Source organism: Melanotaenia boesemani, chromosome 13, assembly GCF_017639745.1.
Source record: "Melanotaenia boesemani isolate fMelBoe1 chromosome 13, fMelBoe1.pri, whole genome shotgun sequence".
Classification (NCBI taxonomy): Eukaryota; Metazoa; Chordata; class Actinopteri; order Atheriniformes; family Melanotaeniidae; genus Melanotaenia; species Melanotaenia boesemani.
In genome coordinates this window covers 9,848,972-9,855,799 of record NC_055694.1, presented here as the reverse complement: position 1 = coordinate 9,855,799, position 6,828 = coordinate 9,848,972, and positions in this window count along the sequence as shown.

Here is a 6,828-nt window from a genome sequence, read left to right as displayed (position 1 = left end):
GTTGCCTGGACTGGCTGGATTGCCCGAGGAGGCGGGACCAGCAAAGGCTGAGCAAGAGAGCCTGTCAGGCTCTGATGGGGAGGAGTCAGTGGCTTCAGCGGGGGATGACAGGAGGTCTCCGCCTGTTACTCTCCCCCGTTTCGATCCCTGCCTCTCCGATAACGGTTCAGATTCCTCCCGGCTAGACGCACGGTTGAGGGTGAAACTGGCCAGGCTGCAGATGGAACAGCAGCACCGCCTGCAGCTCGAGATCCGCAAACTGGAGATCGAGGCTGACACACAGGTGCGCCACTTCCTCTGCCTCTGATGGCCCTGGTGGGACACAGAGTGCTTCCTCCTTCATGAATCCCTTCGATATTACCAAATTCATCCCATTTGTGCCTGTATTCGGGGATAGTGACGTGGACTGCTATTTTGCAGCCTTTGAAAGAATTGCTTTAACGTTTAAATGGCCCAAGGTCTGGTGGTCCCTTCTTGTGCAATGCAGACTTAAAGGGAAGGCTCAAGAGGTGGTAGCAGCGCTCCCTCTTTTAGACAGCCAGCGTTATGATGTGGTAAAGGCAGCGGTAGTCAAAGCTTATGAATTGGTACCGGAAGCGTATCGCCAGAAATTCAGACAATACCACAAATCCCAATCTTATGTCGAGTTTGCAAGGGAGAAGAGTAACCTCTTCGACCGGTGGTGCTCTTCATGTGGTTCGAGCACCTTTGCCTCTTGAAGAGAACTCGTGTTGTTGGAAGAGTTCAAGAAACAGCTGCCTGAAGATTTAGTTGTTTATTTGAATGAACAGCGGGTGGCCACACTGTCAGCTGCCGCTGTCATTTCTGATGAATATGTGCTGACGCACAAAACAGTATTCAGGTCTGGAGGTAAAGAGAAACCGGTGTTGGATACATTGAAAAGTAACAAGCCTCCTATATAGAGATTGTTATTTGCCTGGGGTTTTGAATAAATACTGGTATATCTTTTAGTTTGAGTCCGGTGGTTTTTTTTGTTATTGACCCCGCTTCCCCTAGTTCTAAAAGGGGTCATAACACATGGCTTAAACATGAATGATAAAGTGTGTCAATGGTATTTTTGAAGTATTTTGACTTTTCGTTGCCTCTTAAGCACATAAATAACCAGTGTCAGTTTTAATAATGAAAATTACATTACAATCAGTTTTAATTACATTAAAAAAATCTTGTGGAGATAAACACTGAATAGAAAACATGACTGTTAACCAGATGAGAAGCTTGACCGTTTTACTTTTCATATGGGTGTTTTTTTTTTGGGGGTCGCCAAGTTAGAAGGAAACCACTATTTCCACCACAAAGGAGGATCTTATTCCAATTGTGAGTAAGTATTTTGCAAAAGTTTTAGCAGCCCAGTGGGCCTTGCTGTCTGCAGGAAAAACGGATTCAGAGGTGGAATTTATTCTTGCAGGTCCGTTAGCAGAAGTGATACGAACCGTATCCACTTTAATCTTAAAAATCGTGCTTCCAAAGATTAGAGAGCGTGTTCCGTCAAGTGAAGAGGATCAAACTTTACTTGTCATTAACACAGAGCTCGGAGATTGTATTGTGGAGAGTTCCTCAACGTATTTGAATGCACCTCTCGAAGAAGATGCGGATTTGGATTTGCATGCAGATGCACAAAAACTAAAAGAAATGGCAGGAATTGAAATACAAAGAAAAGTTCAAACAATTCTTTCAGAAGTAACAAGCACAAAGGAACTTCCTTCAAAACCTGCTATATATGTTTGCTCCTTGATGGGAGATATCAGGCATCTTTGCGGCATGGTTCATCATGCTGGGCTATGTTTACAAACATGCCTTGCAAAACGTCTTGGGAAATTCTCAAGAAAAGGCGCAGGATCAAAACCATTTTTCACACGGTCAACTGACAGCAACAAATTGTTAATCTCTGTTCAGTCAGCAACGGAGGCTATAAGCGGCATTTTAAGCAAGAGGTCCAAATCAGAATCACCAAATTTTAGTGAGGAAAATGAGCGAGCTTCTTCACCCGTCCAACCAACTGTTTCAGCACAGAGTGCAGCGGCTGAAATTGTCAGCATTGTTGTAGGAAACATCGAAAGCCCAGAGCCTGTGGCCCCTGTGGATTCTCCAGGGTTCTGCAGAGTTTCATGTGCAGCACATTTTAATTTAAAACCACATATTCTACAAAAACAAAAGTCTGAAACCACAAAACCGCAAACACACAAAAAATCCAAATCTACAAAAAAAAAAAAATCTAAAACCACACACAAAAAAGATTTCTACAAAAAAATCTACAAAATCACAAAACAAAATAAATACAAAAAATCTAAAACCACAAAACCTAAAAACATTCAATTAAATAAAAATAAATAAAAACATCTACAAGATAAAATCACAATAAAATAAAAATCTTTAAAAAAAGATAAAAACCATTTTAAAAAAAAGTCTAAATTAAAAAAAAAATCTTATAATCTTCAAATTATTGATCATTTTATTGATCTTCAGCTCCCATTGAAATGAATGGCATTTCAGCTCTTTCAGCTCTTATAACTTCTGCATACTTTCAGCTAGAAACACCACTCAAACTTTAAACAACTCCCAAGGGACTGGGCTATTAAACTTCTGTTCAACTTATTGATATGTTTTACCGTTATTGAAATATGGCAGTTTAAATATCAATCAATTTTAGAATGTTCACTCCACTCTCACAATTTTTGTCATAGAGATATAAGTTATACATCAAAACAGAGGAATTTGAGTTGGCTTCGAAGAGAACCAAGCGTGACAGAGCTGGGATTTACACATTAAAAAAAATGTTGTGGAGATAAAACACTGAATAGAAAACACGATTGTTAACCAGATGAGAAGCTTGACCGTTTTACTTTTCATATGGGTGTTTTTTATTGGGGTCGCCAAGTTAGAAGGAAACCACTATTTCCACCACAAAGGAGGATCTTATTCCAATTGTGAATAAGTATTTCACTAAAGTTTCAGCAGCCCAGTGGGCTTTGCTGTCTGCAGGAAAAACGGATTCAGAGGTGGAATTTATTCTTGCAGGTCCGTTAGCAGAAGTGATACGAACCGTATCCACTTTAATCTTAAAAATCGTGCTTCCAAAGATTAGAGAGCGTGTTCCGTCAAGTGAAGAGGATCAAACTTTACTTGTCATTAACACAGAGCTCGGAGATTGTATTGTGGAGAGTTCCTCAACGTATTTGAATGCACCTCTCGAAGAAGATGCGGATTTGGATTTGCATGCAGATGCACAAAAACTAAAAGAAATGGCAGGAATTGAAATACAAAGAAAAGTTCAAACAATTCTTTCAGAAGTAACAAGCACAAAGGAACTTCCTTCAAAACCTGCTATATATGTTTGCTCCTTGATGGGAGATATCAGGCATCTTTGCGGCATGGTTCATCATGCTGGACTATGTTTACAAACATGCCTTGCAAAACGTCTTGGGAAATTCTCAAGAAAAGGCGCAGGATCAAAACCATTTGTCACACGGTCAACTGACAGCAACAAATTGTTAATCTCTGTTCAGTCAGCAACGGAGGCTATAAGCGGCATTTTAAGCAAGAGGTCCAAATCAGAATCACCAAATTTTAGTGAGGAAAATGAGCGAGCTTCTTCACCCGTCCAACCAACTGTTTCAGCACAGAGTGCAGCGGCTGAAATTGTCAGCATTGTTGTAGGAAACATCGAAAGCCCAGAGCCTGTGGCCCCTGTGGATTCTCCAGGGTTCTGCAGAGTTTCATGTGCAGCACATTTTAATTTAAAACCACATATTCTACAAAAACAAAAGTCTGAAACCACAAAACCGCAAACACACAAAAAATCCAAATCTACAAAAAAAAAAAAAAAAATCTAAAACCACACACAAAAAAAGATTTCTACAAAAAAAAATCTACAAAATCACAAAACAAAATAAATACAAAAAATCTAAAACCACAAGACCTAAAAACAAAAAAGTCTGCAGACTTTCACGTGCAGCACATTTTAATTTAGCATTAATCGCTGATAAAAAAAAAGACTTATTTTGCGAGATCGTGCTGTAAAATATCGGAAAACATCCTGGAAATTACACCAAACAAGAAATGCTGCGTAGATAATATGCAAAACCACTTTGACAAAATGAAGACGAATCTGAAAACGTCACTTAGGACTCAAGACGAAAAATTTGTTGTGGATATCAATCATAACTTGAGCTCGGATTGTATAGGAATATCCGAAGCCTGACTTAACGCATTCACCTGTGACAAGTCAGAAAAGATTGATCACTGTTATGAAGAAGGAAAAGTCCCAGGTAAGTTTTGACACTTTCAAAGCTGACCTGAAAAATTTTATATTTAAGATTTGTCAGTCAACAGGGGACCGCTCAGAAGATATAGAGAACATCAAACTTTGGGAAGAATTGCAGAGGTTTGCCAGACAACTGATAAGATGTATGATCATCTTATGACTGGGCATTTTTATCAGATACCTATTGTACCTGAAGGTAAATGTCTTTCAGATTCAGTGATTTCAAAAGTAAGAAAGATAGAAGAGGGAACTAAGAGGACCTTTGCTCCTGAAGTCCTTTATTCCATGACAGAGGATGCAGTTGTAAAATTTCTGCAGCAAGCTTTTGTGGGAATGGAAAAACCAACAAAAGAAAAAGTGGACAACCAAGTATTAGAAGCCCTTACTGACATTCAAAATCTTTTTCAAGAAGGGATTCTATCATCAGATACAACCTCGACTTGATCAGAGTCCTCTGAACTTTTCACTTCGACATCGGTTTCAAGTCAAACATCACATTCCAGTGAAGAAACTGAACCCAGAAGCATTTCAAGAGATGAATTCACTAAAGAAAAAGAGGAGCCTCCTCAAGAAACATCAGAATCAATTTCATCTACTGAGGCTGACAAGTTTAAACACAGCAATATTGTTGCGCTACTTATAATGCTTGCGTCAAAGTTCAAATGTAAGGACAAAAATTCAGAAATGGCCCTCTTAACTATCAAAGAAAGGCTTGCGACTCTTGTACTTAATGAAATTAACTTGGAGGAAGGTAGTGGCATTGTCACCAACACAGAAAATATTCATGACATAACCAAAGTTGTAGTAAAAGACCTTTACAAATTATATAAATGGCCAAAAAATCTCCTGGAAGCAGCAATTTCACCAGATGGATGTTTTGATAAAGCCCTTAGTGCCTCTCTGAAATACCATTTAGGTGTCCGATTAAAACCCCAAAAGAACAGAATTCAAAAGTTTTTTTCTGCGACTGGAGACGGTTTAGAGAAGTGTGTCATCAAGTTGTTAAAGAAGAGTTACAGAGACATTTAAAATTTTAATGGATTGCTTAAAGCATAATGTACAAAGAAAAAGAAAAAAAAGTCTAAAAAATATCTACAAAAAATTTAAAACCACAAAAAAACCTACAAAAAAATTCTAACAGATAAAACCACATATTCTACAAAAACAAAAGTCTGAAACCACAAAACCGCAAACATACAAAAAAATCCAAATCTACAAAAAAAAAAAATCTAAAACCACACACAAAAAAGATTTCTACAAAAAAAAATCTACAAAATCACAAAACAAAATAAATACAAAAAATCTAAAACCACAAAACCTAAAGACATTCAATTAAATAAAAATAAATAAAAACATCTACAAGATAAAATCACAATAAAATAAAAATCTTTAAAAAAAGATAAAAACCATTTAAAAAAAAAGTCTAAATTAAAAAAAAAATCTTATAATCTTCAAATTATTGATCATTTTATTGATCTTCAGCTCCCATTGAAATGAATGGCATTTCAGCTCTTTCAGCTCTTATAACTTCTGCATACTTTCAGCTAGAAACACCACTCAAACTTTAAACAACTCCCAAGGGACTGGGCTATTAAACTTCTGTTCAACTTATTGATATGTTTTACCGTTATTGAAATATGGCAGTTTAAATATCAATCAATTTTAGAATGTTCACTCCACTCTCACAATTTTTGTCATAGAGATATAAGTTATACATCAAAACAGAGGAATTTGAGTTGGCTTCGAAGAGAACCAAGCGTGACAGAGCTGGGATTTACACATTAAAAAAAATGTTGTGGAGATAAAACACCGAATAGAAAACACGATTGTTAACCAGATGAGAAGCTTGACCGTTTTACTTTTCATATGGGTGTTTTTTATTGGGGTCGCCAAATTAGAAGGAAACCACTATTTCCACCACAAAGGAGGATCTTATTCCAATTGTGAATAAGTATTTAACTAAAGTTTCAGCAGCCCAGTGGGCTTTGCTGTCTGCAGGAAAAATGGATTCAGAGGTGGAATTTATTCTTGCAGGTCCGTTAGCAGAAGTGATACGAACCGTATCCACTTTAATCTTAAAAATCGTGCTTCCAAAGATTAGAGAGCGTGTTCCGTCAAGTGAAGAGGATCAAACTTTACTTGTCATTAACACAGAGCTCGGAGATTGTATTGTGGAGAGTTCCTCAACGTATTTGAATGCACCTCTCGAAGAAGATGCGGATTTGGATTTGCATGCAGATGCACAAAAACTAAAAGAAATGGCAGGAATTGAAATACAAAGAAAAGTTCAAACAATTCTTTCAGAAGTGACAAGCACAAAGGAACTTCCTTCAAAACCTGCTATATATGTTTGCTCCTTGATGGGAGATATCAGGCATCTTTGCGGCATGGTTCATCATGCTGGACTATGTTTACAAACATGCCTTGCAAAACGTCTTGGGAAATTCTCAAGAAAAGGCGCAGGATCAAAACCATTTTTCACACGGTCAACTGACAGCAACAAATTGTTAATCTCTGTTCAGTCAGCAACGGAGGCTATAAGCGGC